Below are 19621 nucleotides of genomic sequence, written 5' to 3' on the forward strand. Positions count from 1 at the left end.
CCCTTGGATCAGTCAGCTGCAGTAAAATATGAGGAAGCATAATGTCAGAATCTTCACAAGAATCTTTTAATCAATATTTACCAAATAGATTAATGTATAATGTTTGTAAAATTTCAAGAGGTGACCATTCCTGACCAATTTTTGAAATGAGACATATCATTGCTTCTTGATATGACCCCTATACAAAATTAGAGGACGAGAAAGAAGTAAAAAAAAGTCAGACGCTTGGTGAATACAATTTTACAAAAATCCCTTCAATTGAAAAATCTTTTGCTAAACAGGAAAAATGAATACTTGATATTGGATCCATTTTAAGTGATTCAAAATAATTATATATGTCATATTCAAATGGTGTGATATCAGATACATATAAATAATTGTAAAATTCTACACATTCATGAAGAATGTCCACATCTTTATAGATGTGAAAGCCATCTTTATTTTTTAAGGATTCTAACCTTCTATCTTCACTAATAGTTTCCCAGTTTTGTTCAAACAACCATAATACTGTGCACCCTTAAAAATATACATGCATTGTCAGTGGAAATGTTAGTATAATGAAATTATCTCATTCAGATGCTTTTTGAAAATATAGAAGGAATGTCTACGTTTTTAAAACTTGTTAAAATAGTTTTAGTTTATCTTTCTATTTTGTTTTCTTTCTGCTAGCAACAAAAGTAATTACAAAACCATGAGCTGCTTCCTTGAAGGATTCCCAGGCAATATTGACATCCGTTATCAGGGTGAGTATTAAAAGTGAAGAGTTCTATGACAAAATCTTTAAAATATTTTGTTAAAGAATGGAACATTTAGTAAGGAGTTATCGAATCTCAATCTTTCGTCAGTCTTCTAAAAAGGAATGTAGTCAAAGTCTGTAATAACTGGGGTATGATCTAAAATTGAGATTGCATCACTCTATGCATTTATCTATGTCTGCGGTAGATGTTTACTTAAAAATATGTTATTTATCCTATATTGTGAATGGTGACTGAAGAAAAATTAATGTTTTAAATGCAGGATTACACAGTCTAGGCATCAACTAAACATGTATTGGAAATGAAGGAAATAAATGGTTGTGCCTCCTTCTAAAAGTGTATCAACCTTTTGAAATTTTGTGTAAGAAAAGATTAGACATTTGATTGCAATCACCACCCAATATAGATTACTTCATATTCCAAAGATTTCTTAGCAACTTACCTAGTTAATTATTATTAACCAAATGAATGATACCTTATACTTATTAACTACTACCTTGTTAATAAATAGATCTGACAATTAATCTACATTAATCATTATTATTTTGAGAAGTAACTCTGAGAACAAGATTTCTGTTACAAAGAATAATCATACAATTTATTTTAGGGCAAGGGAAACTAAATCTTTTCCAACTCAATCATTTTTTAGATTTAGGTCTTTGCTTTCAGAGATGTGTATCCACGTAAAGCATTGTCATGAGATGTCTGAAATCCAGATAAAGCTTGATGAGTGTAAGAATCACTTTGTAGGCATCCCAGAAGGTGAGGAGGTGGGAAAAGATCCCATAAAATGTGTTTCTGATTTAATCCAGAGCTATGTCCGCTGGGCGATGCACTTAGCAAAGATTGCTACTCTATCATGAGGGCCCATCGGGTCCTGTTTCATCGACAGGCTAATGCAAAATACCATCATACTTTCAAGGTTACTTTTGGAGATTTCCAGATAAAATAATAAATTCTAGTAGCAGCCAACAAGCAAAAGGATTTTCAGACATCGAGCAAGCCTCGATTCAATATTTTCTCAGACAAGTTAGCCATGGCAGCAAGGTGTCTCCATGAGTTCAAGTCAATTCTGGAACTATTTAGGAGACAGGGAATACAGGCAGCCAAGGTGCAGCAATCAAAATAGAAAGTCCTTGTAAAGGGACACTTCCATATTTTGATTTCGATCCAGCAGTCGAATTAACTTTTGCAACAGTTAAATCATTACAAGTAATTTGTGTGATGGGTAGGAGTGAGGAAGAAGGATGTCATAATTCATCCAATTTTCTCTTAGAGTCAAAAAAGTGTTTAGGTCTTTGGCGGTTTTTTATTTGTTAGTTTCAGCATTTGCATACACAATGCGGCAGTCACCGCTCGGTGCCTGCCGCTCTGTGTATGCAAATGTATACATTCAGTTTTAGCATTGTAGCGGGTGGTGCTGAGAGCACGCCTGCCACAATGTTAAAAATGCAGGTTGCGCCCACCACTGTGGCGGGTGCATTCTAATACCCCCCACGGGACCCCCGCCCTTATGGCGGGCGGTCCCGAATACCGATAGGATGGCGGGCGGTCTAAGTCCGACCATCATCCTAATGACCCCCTAAGTAGGGTGTGGACGAATACTTGGGCTAATGCATTCTCAAACCATTCTCTGGTCTCTATAGTGATAGATCTATCCTCAACTAATAGGGATAGGCCTAGGTGGCAGCTAGATAGATCTTTGCTGTCAAATCCTCAGTGGGTAGCAGAAATGCCATCAATGGAAATACGGCCTCAGTGTTCGCAATATGGGAAGCCTTTAGGGCAACAATACGAGCCGCCTTCATTAAGATGACGGTTGAATCTGATTCAGAGCCCATCTTTCCGATCAATTCGGAAAGCCTTCTGACCGACCGATTACGATAATCGGAAAGTGTTCCTACTTTCTGACTCGGATGCAACTCGGTTCAGAACGTCATTTGGTGAAACCGAGTCATTAGGAGCTGACTCATACAGGTCTACGGACCACGTTTCCGACCGATTTATTACGATGTCGGATTCGAACCGCCTTTCTGAACCAGTTGTTCCGACATGGATTGGCTGTCGGAATCCGACTTTGGGTGCTTGTAGCCGGCCCCACTTCTCCAGGGACCTTTTAAATGGAGCCCGTTGGGGTACCCATGGGTCCCCTCTTTCAGACCCGGCACAGTGTGGCAGACACCATGGGGTGCCCGCCACAGGATTCACGATTTTCCCCATCCACCTCTTTCTTAAATGGGAGTCTGTATATTCAGTCGAAACACAGGCTCCTAATGGGAGTCCGAATGAACAATGTTCGGAACCATCGTAATCGGTCAGTCGGACTCCCTGAATCTGATTCGGTCGGAGGCCCTAAGTGGGAAGATCAGTGCCTTTAAAACAAATCAAACAATAGAATTTACTCAGCAGATAATATGCCTGCAGGCAGCTGTAGATAATGCCACATGAGCAAGGGAGTGAAATACTGATCCAGGGCTACTTGCTACAGCAAGACAGATTCTTAGAGATTTTTTCATGTTGAAACAAATCAATAAGTCTAACACCCACCAGCAACAAACATACGGAGAGAATCAGCATTTAGGCAAATTCCTAGCCTGGTCTGCTAGAACTAAGAATGAAAAAGCTTTGATAAAATCAGTAGAGAATCTTCTTACTGGAAGAATAGTAACAGGGCAGAAAGAAGTTGCTCAAATGTTTCAATGGCTGGTTCAGAACAGTATTATGCTTTTATCCAACTCCCCCTACTTCCTAATTCTCTATCTCAGGTTTTGCTGGAGCCTATCTCCCATTGACATTAGCGAAGCACTACACAAAATGCCTAGTACAAATGTGTGGGAATGATGGATCCCTAACTGAGTTTTAAAAAATATTCTCCAGTGATCTGGTGCATTTATTTTTTGGTGGAGTGAAGGACCGGGTTTTAAAACTCAGCGGCGTCAGGGAAAACGCCCGATGCCTTCGAGTTCCCTTGTCTTGGCAAACAGAGACATGGGACACTTCTTGATGACGTCAAAGACCAAAGTTTATTGGCTGCAACCAGGAACAGAGATCTACGAAGCACACACGGGTGGTTCGCTAGAGACTGCACAAATTCAATAAGCGGAGCATGGTCTTTTATGCCAAAAATCAAGCCCCAGGCAACATTCCGAATTGGCATTGGGTTCATACAAATTGACCAATCGCAGAGTGACATTTTGAAAGTAACGTATGACGACAATCCCATTCTCCGTTGTCCAGCCCACCAGAAATGACCAAGCACATTCTATTATCCTGTTCAGTCAGGCCGGGCAAACCCATCATAAACCCTCAACCCAAATCAGTGATTATGTTGTAAAGGAAGGAACAGAAACAGATTGGAAGTGAGATAGAAAGGTAAGAGCAGTGTACCATAAACTCGGGCCTGCCCTACTCTTTGATCTTTATCTGACCAGCTGTTTAACATCGAACTGGCTCAGCGAGGTCAGCCTCGGGCACGGAGTCAGTTCGGCCAGGTCATTCAGAAGTCAGCTAAGACATACGTGTCTCAAGAACTTGTTCGGCCGTAGTCTTCGGCCTATGTGAGGGCAACCACTCAAAATGGCTGCCGTACACAAAATGGAACCCGAAGGTTCAAACTAAATCCTTGAATACAGAGTGTTCTCATCGATCGATTCATGCGAAAACGCTCATACACGCTACACTCGTCGTTTGCGGTCTGCTGATACCAAAATCGTCTATTTCCGACGACTTTATTCGAACGGGTTCGGAGCACCCGAACCAGACCCACAAACTCACGGAACTACAGGAGCTTTTTAATTATATTGTAGAGGATGGAAAAGTCCCCCCTACATTTCAGGAAACACGTATTGTCTGCTTCTCTAAGAAAGATAAGAACCTGATATTTGTTCAATCATACAGACCCATTAGTCTGTTAAATACGGACTACAAATTGTTGATGTAAATTTCGGGGTCTTATATAATGCCTGCAGCACAGCAGCTAACCCATAGAGATCATCATGGATTTGTTGTGTCCGCAAATACTCTGTTTCTAATACAGGCAATAGATTATTTTTTGGCCAATCCTATAAAAGCTCTAGTCATGATGATAGATGATGAAAAAGCAATTGATCTGGTGAATTGGGATTCTCTAGTCTATAACCTTCAAACATTTGGCTTCCCCTCTCAGTTTATTTCAATGCTGTCAAATTTATACCTGGGGGCACAGGCAAAAGTTATGATGAACTCTAGGATGGGCAGCACAATTGCAATTAAAAGGAGCACTCACCAAGGGTGTCCTCTTTCACCAATCCTATTTACGTTTTTCATTGAGACTCTAGCGGAACAGCTTCGTAAAGGAAATATCAGGGCATCCATAGCAAGGATGACTAGACTTAAATTATTTAAAGACAATATTATCCTCTATCTACAGCTTGATGAAGATGATATTAGGGGAGCTATCCAGATGATAGAAGGCTTCACTATTATTGGTGGTTATAAGATAAACCAAAATAAATCAGAAGTCCTTCTTATCAATGTAGTAGCTGCAGATCTCCCATATCCGCTTTGGTCACAGGCAAGATTGCAAACCCCAATAAGATATCTTGTTATATTAGTTACTAATAACCTCTCCAATTTGTTTTATCTGAATTATGAGACTATGTTAAGGAAAAGAAAAGGGTTGCCTGGGAGGTGGTCCCTACTCCCATTGACTGTTATAGGATGAGTTACAATGATTAAAATGTCGGTTTTACCATTGCTGGTATTTCTTTTTTCTAATGTCCAATAAAATATCTAATAACTTTTTTAGGAATAAGACTCATTAATAAGGAGTTTTATTTGGATAAAAAAAAACACCGACACCGAGGGTGAAGTTGAGTGTAGTACAACTAGAGAAATCACAGGGTGGATTAGCACTTTCCCATTTGCAAAGCTAATATCAGGCGGCTTTAATGGATGTTTTAACAAGGCATCTAGATGGGTGTGGAGTATTAGATGATTTTTATTCAATAAAATGGTGCAGGAATGAGAAATTAGGCTACCAGCTTTTATTAAAACAGCAAAACTGCCAAAAAAAAGCCAGATATACGTTTTTATGGTAGACTAAAGGGCGGATGAGCAATTGCGTAAGCTATTTCAGTCATCTTTATATGGTTCAGCTTTACTTCTTCAGGAGGGCAAGTTCTTAGGCCTGTTGGTAGCTGATAGGGATGTCGAATTTTGGAACTAAATAGATTGGGTGGAGTTCGTGGAGTTCCACTCCATGGAATTCCACAGAGTTACCAAAAACCTCTGCTGAATTCCACTTGGTTCTGAGAATGGGGGGAGTATTATTAACACGTCTTCTTATTCCTTCCTGCAAGGGGTGTGCCTATCCAATGGCAACTTTATGCCCAGAAACCCGCATGTGCCCTTCTTTCTACACAACAATGCATCGCTGTGCATGTGCATGCAGGTAGTTGACGGGACACAAGTACCAAAATTGCACTGCTGCAGGATGTAACTTGTAGTAACCTGCCAATCTGATGAATACAATGGGACGATCCCGGCATCCCCTGATGATGCTTTGAAACATGCCAGGCTCCTCTTGAGTTTACACCCACCACTATTTGTAATTACAGGAGTACCACTGCAGGCATGATTGTGTACTAGACTCACATGCTCCCCAGGCTTCACCAGCTGTTTATTCTTGTAAGGTGAGTGACTACAGGCCCATGTTTGGCAGAAAAACCAAAGCCACCATAAACAAAAATGTAATTTTAGGACTGCCATCTGCTTCATTTTTATGGCAGAGGCAGACGATGTTCTCAATCCAATGGGGATCACTCCCAGGCCAGAGTGCCAATTCCTCCTGAACAGTTACCAGTAAAAACATGACCTTCCTGTGGTGTGAGCAATGCATTCTATGACCTGCACCCTCAGGCACTACCCTCAGTTTCACTCATGAGAACTTGAAGCTTGGCTGACCAACCTGACGGCACACCACGGTCAAGTCCTCAGTGTTGTCGTCGTCATTGATCTGTATTTACCGAATCGGTAAATAAGAAACGGTAAAAATGAGAATAGAGATGTAGGTAACTTTGAAAATACCGAATTTCATGACATTCAGTATTCAAGAGTCGGTAATTCCCATGGATTGAAAGCAGGTGGTAACCAGGTGCAGGCCATAAAACAGGCCCCAAAATGCAGCAGTCTGATCAGAATGGCGGCTTTCTATGTGATATCAAGGCGGCTATGGCTACAGGCAGCAGGAGAGAGGATCTGGAGATGGGAGGAGCAAGTCTACAGACAGTGGATCACACTCTTCCAAATTACTGAGGCAGAGATCCATGAAATTTACAGGCTACACCCCTACACCATCCTGGACTTGATAAGGGAATTGCACCCACTCCTGGAGCACCCAACACCAAGGGAGCACGCCATACCACCACATGTTCAGGTGCTCTGTAGCCTACACTTACTTGCATCTGGCAGTTACCAGGGGTGATAGCTGCGATAGGTGGGGTGTTCCAGAGCTGCCTGTCCCGTTTCTTCAGGAAGTTCCTGGAGGCCATGATGCAGGGAATGCATCATTACATGAGCTTCCCTGACACACATGTGGAACTGCTGAAGATCAAGACTGACTTTTACCAAATGGCACAGTTCCCACATGTCATTGGCTGTATTGATGGCACACACATCCCAATCTGCCCACCTGCAGCCACTGAGTACATCTACAGGAACAGAAAGTCCACCCACTCCATAAGTGTGCAGGTAATCTGTGATGCTGCCAACATAATCACAGACATCGTGGCCAAATTCCCAGGAAGCACCCACGACTCCTACATCTTCCAGAACAGTGAGATCTACACACGCCTGGCAGCGGGGGAATTTGGAGAAAGATACTTGCTAGGTAAAACACTGTGACACACCCTGATAGATATTGCAGATGTAGGTGTTGTTGTGCATGTGAGTAATGTCTCTCTCTTTTCCACATAGGCGACAGCGCATATGCCGTCCGCTCATTCATCCTCACTCCCTACCTGAATCCATTAACCCCGAGTGAGAGACGTTACAACGTGGCACACAAATCTACACGCAACCTCGTGGAGCGCACCACTGAGCTGTTAAAAAGCAGGTTCCGCTGCCTCCACAAAAGCGGAGGCGCACGTCAGTACTCACCCCTCATCTGCTGTAAAATCAGTGCAACTTGCACAATGCTGCACAACCTTGCCACTAGGAAAGGAAGAGCAGTAGAATTAACAGACATTGAGGATGAGGATGAAAAATTTGCACAGCCTGAGCCCAACACAGCAGGAGTGGCACCAGCAACAGATGGGAGACAGAGACGTGCAGAGATCACACGCAACATTTCTTAAGTAAGTAAGGAGACACAGCCAGGCGTTGCATGTACATGACTTAGTTTAATTACTGGGCACTACGACAATGAACAAATGGCACACCATGCCAGTCCAAATGGTGACACCCTTAATAGGTAGACATGGGGTACTTCACCTTAAATATGTTCATACATGTGTGGGCAGCATTAACGTCTGCGCCCACACACAACACAGTTCTGGATACCTGCAGCTGGCTATCCTCACTGTCTGCTGAGCCAGGGCCTGCAGCATGCCGCCTGCTGCTCCTCCGGGTGTCTGGTACAGGGGGGGGGTTGATGCTGCTCCTGCTGGTGGTCTCAACACTCTCACTCACACCTAATGCACCAGCGTTGGCTGACTGGGTGGTCAGCAGCACTTCCAGTGCGGGTGCCACCTTCCCCATCCCCCTGGTGACATCAGTGCAGCAGTGCACAAGCCCCTCCTGCATTGCCACGGAGTGCCTGGCAGAGCAGGGAAGTGGCAGTTACCAGGCGGTTCACTACCCTGGTGTGCTGCTCCATACACTGCCTCTCCCTGCACCTTCTTGCCCTGTCCTCGCCCAGTTTGTCTCACAGCACCAACACAGACTGTGACATGTCTCACATGCCCTCAGCCATCTCCTTGATGCCCTCCGCCATAGAGCTGATGCCCCTGTCAATGTTAACTGAACTGACTGAATTGCCTTCCCCTGCAGGCGCTGCACCTTCACCATACTGGCCTCCGGCCCTCCGAAGACCCCTTCACCCTGCTGAGTTGTGCTGTGCTCCCGGGTCCTGTGGCGTCTCGCACCTCTGTGCGCACCCTCGGAGGTGGACTGCAGTCCAGCATTTGTATCCTCCAGTGGACGAGTTGGTGTCTCATCCCCCCTTGTGTCCTCAGAGGACGACTCCATGACATGGAGAGTGGCCACAGTATGCCTCCTGGGCCTTACCGCTACAGGCGATGTGGCTGCTGGTGAGGCTGAGAGTTGTTGTGAGGCTTGCTGTGGTGGTGAGTCAATCAGTAGTGTCGATGCTGGCACTGTTGGTGCAGCTGGCTCTGTTGGTGCAGCTGCCTGTGGTGTTGGTGCCGGAGGTGGTGGAGTGCTGTGACCTGCACTTGTGCTGGCATCCTCTGTTCTCCCTTACGGGGTGCCCTTCCCTGCTTCTCCAGCGAAGTCCTGCACGATGACTCTCTTGTGGACAGATATGGACATTAGCTCAGTGGTCCTGCCGCCCTGCATTTCAATATTAAATTAATTCCTATCACACTATGTCAATGTCCTCTGCTGCTTCTAACTGATGTGTGTGGCATGCCTTATTGTTTAGTGTGATGACTGTCATGATGGGTGTTTCACTGACTACATCTCCCATAATGCATTGCTGGTGTATACTGAAACCTGTACTGGAGTGTGAGTCACACAGCTACATTGGGGAAGGGGGGTAGGGAATGGGGGGAGGATTGCTGTGCATGCTTCTTACCTTGTTTTGCGGCAGCTCTGGCTGAGCTGTCTGCATCCCCGATTCCAAACACACTCTCGGGCTCCAGGGTTGACTCAACCAGCTGCTCCAGGTCTGTGAGGGCAGGGGCCCTGCTCCTTCCTCCCCCTGTGAGACTGGCCTCTTTCCTCTGTGCAGCCAGCTTCCTCTTGGTGACGATCCGAAGGTCATACCACCTTTTCTTTAGGTCATCGATGTCCTGTGGGCTCACCCCAATAGCATTCACCTGCACCTGGATTGCCAGCCAGATTTTCCTTTTCACTGCTTCTGCTACCTGCAGGGACTGCTTTCCTAAAAGCTGTGTGTGGCGTTTCACCACCTCCTCCACAAGGACCCGAAGCTCACTTGCACTGAACTTCATTTTCCTTTTCCTGTCTGCTCCTTCCCTCTCAGATTCATTGGATGCCATCCTGCAGTTCTCCTTAGCAATGTTCAGCCAGTGGCTCAGTTGCTCTCCTCTTCACTCCCATCTCTCCAGAAGGTTCTGATTGTCTGCACCTGCATGGGTGTGGCCACTTCCTGGTTGTGGGGTGGATGCACAGGAATGGTTGATTCCTCAATTGCTTGTTTTTTTAATCTCCGATTCGGTAAATACCGATTCGGAAAATACCGATTCGGTACACATTTTCTGATTTTTTCCGAATCGGTAAATGTTACTGATATTTTACCAACATCTCATTTACCGAATCCTAAATACCGAATCGGTAAAATTCAGTATTTAGGAATCAGTAAATATATTTTACCTACATATGGCCCCAACTGATCTCACATTGGCAACAGCATAACAGTGGCTTAAATGTTTTTTTGTTTTTTTGGTCAATTGCATTGACTTCTGTTACTAACTCTAATTAATTTAGTGTGGCCTTACAATGGATGTTCAAAATGGGTTTAACTGTTAGGCTACATTAATTGATCTCAAATAAGTAATACATTAAAAAACTTAAGCCTTCCTTGCCAGCAGTGCACATAAATGCATTTAGAAGTTCACTGAATGCATGTATGTTGGACTTAGTAGCATTGTGAGTCATATGACTATTGAAAGCACTGATGTGCCATGTATAGATGAGTGTGAATGTGCCCCTTAGGTGCTCTGACTTCTTGTAGGACAGAGGTATCAGGGTTTGAGATTAAATGTTTCTCTAGATTCTTTAGGTACTGTCCTGGCACTCACCTGGTTTATATATCACCTGGGCGATGAGTGGAGGACCTCAACCTAGGTCGCCTAAATGGCTTCTCTAGTGAAACCAGTACATGTGCTTTAGTTTCTGAAGTTAACGGTGCACATCCTTCCCATTTCACTTTACGATTCAGCGATCTTGGATTGCCATGGGAAAGTGACTGAGAATGTGACTAATTGAAATGCAGTTTGTTCTACTGAGTGAAAGAGAAGTACAGTGCAATTGTGTTCAACATAAAGATTCTGTGAGGCAGCAAAGGCATAGGTTGCCAACCCATACCCGTTTTCATCGAGGATCTCTTGATCTTGATTTCCAAGGGAGATGGACTGAGTCCTCAGTACTGTTGCTTCCCTCAGGCCCCCCAAACAAAGTTCTTCTCAGACTGTATCATTTGATGACGACTCTTCTGGGGAGAATTTGTGGCCAATTACAGCACTCTGTCTATGTGTTGAAGACTTGTTATCACCTCCAATGCTGGTCTATATAAGGGCTTAGTTAGAGTCCATTGCTTGCACCTGTTTTGTGTTAAATACACATTCACAAAGTGGCAAAACCTCATGCTAATAAGTTTTGTACATTTCCATAAGAACTTCAACATCACTTGGTAAAACATCAATTGACTATTTTTCTGCTGGTGTGCTTTATTGCCTTGTAGTTGCTTCACTGTAATGTGTGCATTGTGTTGCGCTGGCTTTACACAGGCACCATCTAAAATTAACACACAGGGCGATGTAAGAGATGCTTTTGGGCGTTAAAGCAGGAACTTGAACCATACAATTACAGAATGTGTCAGACTTTGTATCTATTTATTTATTTATGCATTTTATATAGTTCTTTAATGCAATGCCAATGGTGTATTTCAAATGTGTACTGCACGTGTGTATGTAAGAAACCCAAAATGGAGAGATTTATTTTTTAATAAGATAAAGTGGCTTTTTTGCGAATATTTGGGCTGGTTTTAAATATGTGTATGGTGAAGAAGTGAACTTCTGTGATCTAAAACAAAACATGGTACTTCAAAAGCTGCAATACAAAACAACATTTTTTAGACAGATGTAAGGCAACAAATAGTCTGATTCATGGTCTTGTGGTCTAATCATGAGACTAAGCTTCTCTTCACAGAACTGCTGTTTTCTCATTTAAAATGTTGTTTGCATGTCTGTAGACATTTTAAAAATATTTTTAGATTGAAAGCTGATTAACATTTTCCTTGACAATCCTATGACAGATATTTTAATATTTTTGAAAAATAATGCACACATTATCTTGTATATTACTGATCTCATGTTCTCTTATCTAATAACATGATGGTGAACTTGAAGCATTAGTTCGAGTATTTCTTTTAATGTCTGTGCAGAAATGCCTAAGCAGCTCTCTGGTTAAAAGTAGAAAAATGTTTAGAGCAGCAGCTGGACTACAGTGCCAACATAAAAAACACCTTATTTCTTTGTTTTAGACTTTAATCATTTTTGACTCGTTTTTATAAAACCTAATGGTAGGACATTCCTCTCTTCCTTCCCAATTTCATTGAATATCACATTATGTGGCAGTATTGTCTAAATTATATGGCAAGAAAGGCAAAGTTATGTGGCATAATGTGGCACAATTCATTTCAGTTTTTGCTTGTGTTGGGCCTGGCCCTTTCTGCAGGGTCACCACCAAACATTTTGCCATTACCCACTAATGTTTTGCTGAATTTGTTTTTGTTGGCCTTAGGACTCTGTGCAATTTACCACTGCTTACCAGTGCTAAAGTGCATGTGCTCTCTCCCTAAAACATGGTTACATTTGCCTATACCCAATTGGCATATTTACTTTACCTGTAAGTCCCTTGTAGAGTGGAATACCATATACCCAGGGCTTGTAAACTAAATGCTACTAGTAGGCCTGCAGCACTTATTGTGCCGCCCACTAAGTAGCACCTCAAAACATGTCCCAAAGCCTGCCATTGCAGCCTGAATGCAGTGCTATACTGTCATGTCAATTTGGCATTTACACCCCCTTGTCAAGCCATCATAGCAGCCAAGATCAACCTTATATTTGATGGGATCAAGGAGGGGTAATAGGTTTCAACACCTATATACACCAGAAATGCAAAAAACAAGATTCAGAATACCTTGCGGATCAGCTTCTGGCACATATAATCAATCTGAATGCTCCTAACCTCATCCCCTCTGAGGATCTCAATTTACATCTTCTAGGCTGCTTGGAGGAGGAGGAAGTGAAGGGGAAGTCCTCACACTGAAATATCCCAGAACAAAGCAGGAGTCCTTATGGCAGAATAAGGAAAACACTGAATGGTAGGATGCACACTGTGTTTTACTCCTTTTGTAGTCTACTTATTAAACTGCTGCTCAATGGCAATGATTTAGCATGCTGCCTTGAACCGTGCTCTGTCCTGGTAGCACTTACGAAAAATACACCATACTGGAAGGTGGTCACCACCCAGTGTCAAGCCGCTACAGCTCTGCAAACATTCAATTGCAAAATTTAAGAAATTCAGCCAACTGAAACCGAATTTAAGCCCATTTTATCCATAGTAATCCATATCTGTACCAGAAATTATTCGATGTTAATACTATAGTTTTATTCCATACTTGTGTTTCTACAGAAATGCCAATCTAGGCCTTATACTGTAGCACGTCAGAATCCATGGAAACCGTGTGGTTATCTACCCAAAGCATTTCAGGGTATTGAGCCCTTCGTCGGGGGTCTAAAATATAAGTAAATCAATAAAACTCATCAGCTGACAAGAATAATTATGAATATGCACATAAACATAAACATTTAAAATTAAAAATAAAAGCACTGATGCAGCATTCAACCTACTTTTTCTACCCGGCGATACAATGTGTTCTCAGAGGAGAAGCTTCAATTGGCAAAGGATCTATAACAAGCACAAGAAACATCTGCAGGCATCCTCGCTAACAGATGGAAAAGCTTCACTGATAACCTAGCTAATTCCTTTTCCACGATAGCCAAAGCAACATTCCACCAAAATACTAGGGAAGTAGGTTGGATTTCCATCCCTCTTCGCAAGCAACTGAAACAACTCAAAAGGGCCATAAACAGCAGGCTGAGATTTCTGAGATACAAATCTGGGAAGTACTAACTCCAATCTTGACTCCACCAACAAATAACCTAGTTGAAAAATTGTAAATGGAATGCCAACCGAACTAGAAAAGAGGACTTCTTGGCTAAACTATTCTCAGACATCCAATCTAACAACTGTAAATAAAATAATGCGTCCAGCCCAGGAGGGCATGACATCCCACATCTCTGAAGAAATTTGGGCCAGCTTTCTTAGGGTTCACTTCAATTGACAATCCTGGAGCCAGCCAAAGAGCACAGCGAGGGAAAATCCACGATCACTGACCCACAATGCAGTGTCACCCACTCTTTAACCAACCACAACCAGCATGACTCAAGGGCTTCTCATTTTACCACCATCGTGTGACAAATCTCCAAAGACTGGAGAGAAGGAGCCCCAGGACCCAACAGAATCCCACAACCCTCTTCAGGCATGACAGGGAATACTGGGCAGAGAACCTGGACCCTTTATCCTGGGAAATTAGATTCCTGGGGAAACTCCCAGCCTCCTGCAAAGGCTCAGTAATTTCTCCAATTCATAAAAAAGGAGACAAATCTGCACCAAAAACAACTGCCTGGTCGCTTTGATCGACATTGAGGCAAAATACTTTGCAGGCACTCTGTTAGAGGAATTCCAAGGCTGGGCATCGATAAACACCATCATCCCACTCAATCAAACTGGATTCTCCAAATCTCCAGGCACATCTGCCAACATCCTGGCCATGACAATGCTTATAGATGTGACAAGATGCTCTAAGTAGCCCCTCCAACCTTCCTTAATATATTTCAGAACAGCATAAGACAACATAGACAGGGCGAGGTTCTGAAGGAAATTGGCCGACTGGAACGTCCCAAGGCCACTCCTGGACCTGTTAATCCTACTTCACACAGACACCAGGGTGCAGGTGAAACTCGGAGAGGGCACGCACCTCTCCAGGTGACTTTCAACCATCAAAGGGTTTAAACAGGGGTGTGTGCTTGCCCCCATGATAATCATCCTCTATATGGCAGATCTAAAGCATATACTCAACTCCTGCAACTCGCACGCCCCTGTATATGTACAGGTGCATGTGTTTTATTGGTTTGTGTGTATGTGTACAAGATAGGTGGCCTGAAAATACAAGTATTCCTAAGGAGTGCTTGAAAACAAAAAGAAAATAGCTGCAAAAACTGATAGCAGTGTAAGGAGACATGTACTTGGTTCATGTGCTATGGGAGGGCCAAACACAAGAAGAGGGTATGAAACCTGCATGCCATGATGAATGACATAAAAGAAAATAAAGTGACGCTGAAGTTTACCAAATGGTAGGAGATGGACGGCATGTAAGCCCACAAAACACAACACGACTCTTCGAGACAGCGCATGCGCTGTCTAGCTGAGCAGAGTATTCGCTGTCTAGCCAATACCTAATAGCAATAGATTTTGCACAAGCAAAACGTACTGGCTTTGCCAATACTTGTTGTGTTTAGAAAGAGGGGGATTAAGTAATTTATCTGTAATCACAAAATGTGGAACTGAGGTCCAGGCTAGGGAGATGATATGGTGTCTATGCGGGAAAGGATGTGGCGTAAGGGCCAGTGCTGTCGACTATGCAGCTGGTAAACTGGGTTCGAGATTCGGCATCGGCTTAACATCCTTGATTTTGAAAATCACTTAATGTTGCCATGCCTACAAAAATGAATATGCCCTTGTGTAAAGTACTGATGCTAATACAAAGCACTCCAGCACCTTCGGGTGGTGTTGGCCTTATATAAAACTGCACAATGGATTAAACCCAGATCAGTTGACTGGGGGTGAGTGTTTGTATTGTCAATGCTCCGTCCATGATCACCTTTGGTTTTTCTAATGTAAAGCACTCCAGTACCTTCAGGTGGTGTTTAGTGCTATATAAACCTGCACACAAAAAAAGTAATTAGTACTTTTGTAAAGCACTCCAATACCTTATGGTATTGGCACTACATAGAATTGCACAAACAAAATAAATGTGAAAAGCAGAGTCAGGGGAGAAGGAGATCTGGGGGAAGATAGGACCTGTGCAACAGGAGTTCAGCTTGGGCAAGCAGCGACAGGTGGGAGGTTGACAGTCAACCAACAGCAAATGCGGGCTGCCACTGGGGGATTAAGTGATTGATTTGTGTAAGTTTACGGTGTCCACGTGAAAAGTGACTGGTCTTAATGTAAAGTGCTCCAGTACCTTTCGGTGGTGTTGGCACTATATACAACTGCACAATTCTTTGGGAAAAGCAGAGTCTGGGGAGGAAGAGATCTGTTTAATGGAGTTCAGCAGGGCAAGCAGCGATGGGTGGGAGGTGGATGGGCAACCAACAGCAAATGGGGAGATTAAGTGATTTAGCTGTAATTACAAAATGTGGAACTGAAGCAGAGGCTAGGGAAAGGATGTGGAATTTGCATTTTGGCATTGGCTTACCATCCTTGATTCTGAGCAAATCCCTTAATCTCCCTTTGCCTACAAATATGAATGTGCTCTTATGTGAAAGAACTGGTACTAATGCAGGGGAGAAGATATAGTCTTACGGCTAGAGTGGTCGACCTCGAAGCTGGGGAACCGGGTTCGAGTCTAGGCAACGACACTCAACATCCTGTAAATTATGGGCAAATCACTTAATCTCCCTGTGCCTAACAAAAATGAATGCAACAAAACTGTTGCTATGTAAAGCTCTCTGATACCCAATGTCTTGGGTCTAGTTCGGTCTATATAAAACTCTGAAAAAAAAAGAAAAGTGTAAACCACTCCAATACCTTCGGATGGTGTTGACGCTGTATAAAACTGCACAAAAAAGTAATTGGTGCTAATATAACGCTCTCCACTACCTTCAGGTGGTATTGGCACTATATAAAACTGCACAATAAAAACAGAAAGAATCACAGTGTTAGGCTGGTTTACAGTAGTGAACATGAGAAAAGACATTGCATCTGCAACCACATTTAAAAAGACTACTTTTGCCATGGACACTGAGGGGCAGGAAGCTCTAGATGACATTAAGACTCAGCTTGGCTCATTTGAAGAGAATTCAAGTTAAGTAACAATGGCGCACAGAAATACTTCACTGGTGAATAAGGAAAAAGTAAGAAAGTGTCCCGAAGGTAGAAATTTTGAGAAATACAGCCCCACCCTATGAAATGAGAAGCTACAAGGTGAGACATGTTCTTTTTTTAAGATTTCTTTATTGACATTTTATAATTATACATGACAATGACATAATCTCAGCGCTTCACCAGGATTACATCAACCATAATCTGCATTGATACAAGTAATGGGGTGCCCCTACATGCGACCACCCATTGATGTATACAGTGTTGAGCATTATCCTTCCCCAGGCTAACAGTGACTTGTACATAGGCTTCAAGAAAGCCTCCCATTATAAAGGGGTCTGTTCGTCCCCATCAACTTTCATGCACATCTCGCTGTTTGTCCTACCTCCATAGATACCATAGTGTTTATGGGCTATGCCCATCGACATTAGAGTTCCTCTGAGTGAGCTTTCAGGGTTTCAGGATACTGCATATGGCCATTTATCAATTCACAGTGCTCCCCATGAAATTATAAGGGGAACTGTTGAGGTGGCCTTTCAAAAGATTAACTTATAATAATAACCATAAAGAACCCAGTCGACTTTGAGAGAAGCCCCTACCATTCTGAAATGGGGCTCATTGCAGGTACACCCTATCCCGCAACCCTCTGCTGTCTTAGGAGGAAAGGGGTGGTTCTAACTGTGGCAGCGAGGGGCGGAGCTAGGGAGAGACCCCACACTACGCTACTGCCTCCCACCTCTGCTTTCAGGTTTGGGCTCTAGGGCATAAATAGGCATGTTGCCCGCCGCGCATGGCCAAGTGCGGACATTAGATATCGCCATTCTGACATTCACCAGGTGAATAGTTCCTATGTTTCCCTAGTGCTGCTGGGAGTTCCAGCCACTCCCATCCTCACCTCTCTCATCATAAGTGGCACCTTCTGAGTCCTCCGCTGGCCTTATGCCTGCAATGGGGTGCCTACACACTCCTCTGCTGTCTTCCCTAATGAGGGCTCTCTCTTCCGCCCTGGCCCATGTCGTAATGTCATGCACCCAGCCTTCTGATCATGGGCCCGCTTCAGATTTCGTGAGACATAAACAGTTCAATCATTTCACACAGGAGAAACGTTGCTGTGCAATTACAGCAGAAGACACAGTTACCTTAGAAGCTCTGACATGCTCTATGATAACTCATACCTGAATCACTTGAGGACTGATTTTCTAACTTCACTGCACTGCTGCATGACCACATATGGTGTAAGCATGCACACATGGAAAATAAACAGAGACTAAACGTGTGCCATTAATAGCTGTTCCAATAAGCACATCAGCTTTACACTAATAGGACATTAAAAGGCAGAACACCACCACTCACTAGAATGAAACAGACTACAATAGGGGTTTAAAGCATGATATGGTTGGGGAGAGAGTGATTTGTGGATGCAGCAAGCACCAGGAGGTGTGAGGGAGCAAGCAGAGACTTGAGAGAGGAGGTGGGGGAAACAGAAAGCAGCAACGAAGGGAAAAGCAGTGACTGGGCGGGGGTGACCTGTGGATGTGAACTGAGAGCGGATGGGAGCAGACAGAGCTGGTAAAAGCAAGAGCACTGTGTAGAGAGCAGTGGATCTTTACAAGTACTTGGTCTATGCTCTGGGGGAGGGCTAAACACAAGAAGAGGCATGACAATGCATACCAGGGACAAATAGAGACCAAATATATGAGACAGACTGACTGAGCAAATGAGAAGCCTGTGGGTTGGCTGAAGCCTACAGATTAAACACGCTGTTTAATCTTTTTAATGTGTGCTGTCTAGCCGAGACCTAAAAAGAAAGACCTGAACAGCATATTTGGGTGAAGTCGTTGGAATTTCTTTTTTGAGCCATGGATGCCCATTTGTGAGTCACAGCAGCAATCCAGGATTATAGTGAGAATCTTCAGTGTGGGGCTAAAAGCAGGCCAGGGTTGGCACCATATTAGAGTGACATCCACAACAAAGGAGAGCTACTGGTTGGAGAAATTAATTGAGGCATTAGGCTGGACATATGGCAGAAAAGGATACGTGCTCATGTACAATGCTTCATGGCAGTGCAGCCCTGCTAGGAGAGGTAGGTGGGGCTTGTAGCTGAAACACCAACATTTAGAGAGTGAGCGTTGGATGTTTTGCCTTGAATCATTTGGAATATCACCTACAAAATGTCTTGCTTTCTGCCAAGTACTTAAAGCAAATACCAATATTTCTTTCTACTTTTCTATAATGCAGAACAGAGTAGGAGAAAAGGAAACTGAGTGCTGCTGATGAGAATAGAGGCAAGTTAGGTACAGTGGTAATGTAACAATGTGTCTGATGTGCACCTTGTGTGCGAAGGCCAGCTCCAGGTCTTCCCTATATCAGACTATCACAACATCCTCAGCATGAGGGAACACCTATCAGATGGAATCCCGCAAACCTCTCCTTTGCCCCCACACCAAAGACTCCTGTGTGTAACTATTGGCCACATGCATCAATGTTCCCGTTTGCGAATTCTTAATTGCGAAAATTAAGGAATCGCAATTAAGAATTCGTAAACGGTTATGCATTAAGAAATTGCAATTTTTTTGCGATTTCTTAATTTTCCTCAATTGTGATTCACAATTTGCGAATCGCAATTAAGGAATCCCTTTTCATTGATTCCTATGGGCCTAGAGGCCCATAAAAATGAATCTGAAGGCATTCTCATTTTGCGATTCGCAATTAAGGAATCGCAAAATGAGAAT

This window comes from Lissotriton vulgaris, chromosome 10 (genome assembly GCF_964263255.1).
Source record: "Lissotriton vulgaris chromosome 10, aLisVul1.2, whole genome shotgun sequence".
Classification (NCBI taxonomy): Eukaryota; Metazoa; Chordata; class Amphibia; order Caudata; family Salamandridae; genus Lissotriton; species Lissotriton vulgaris.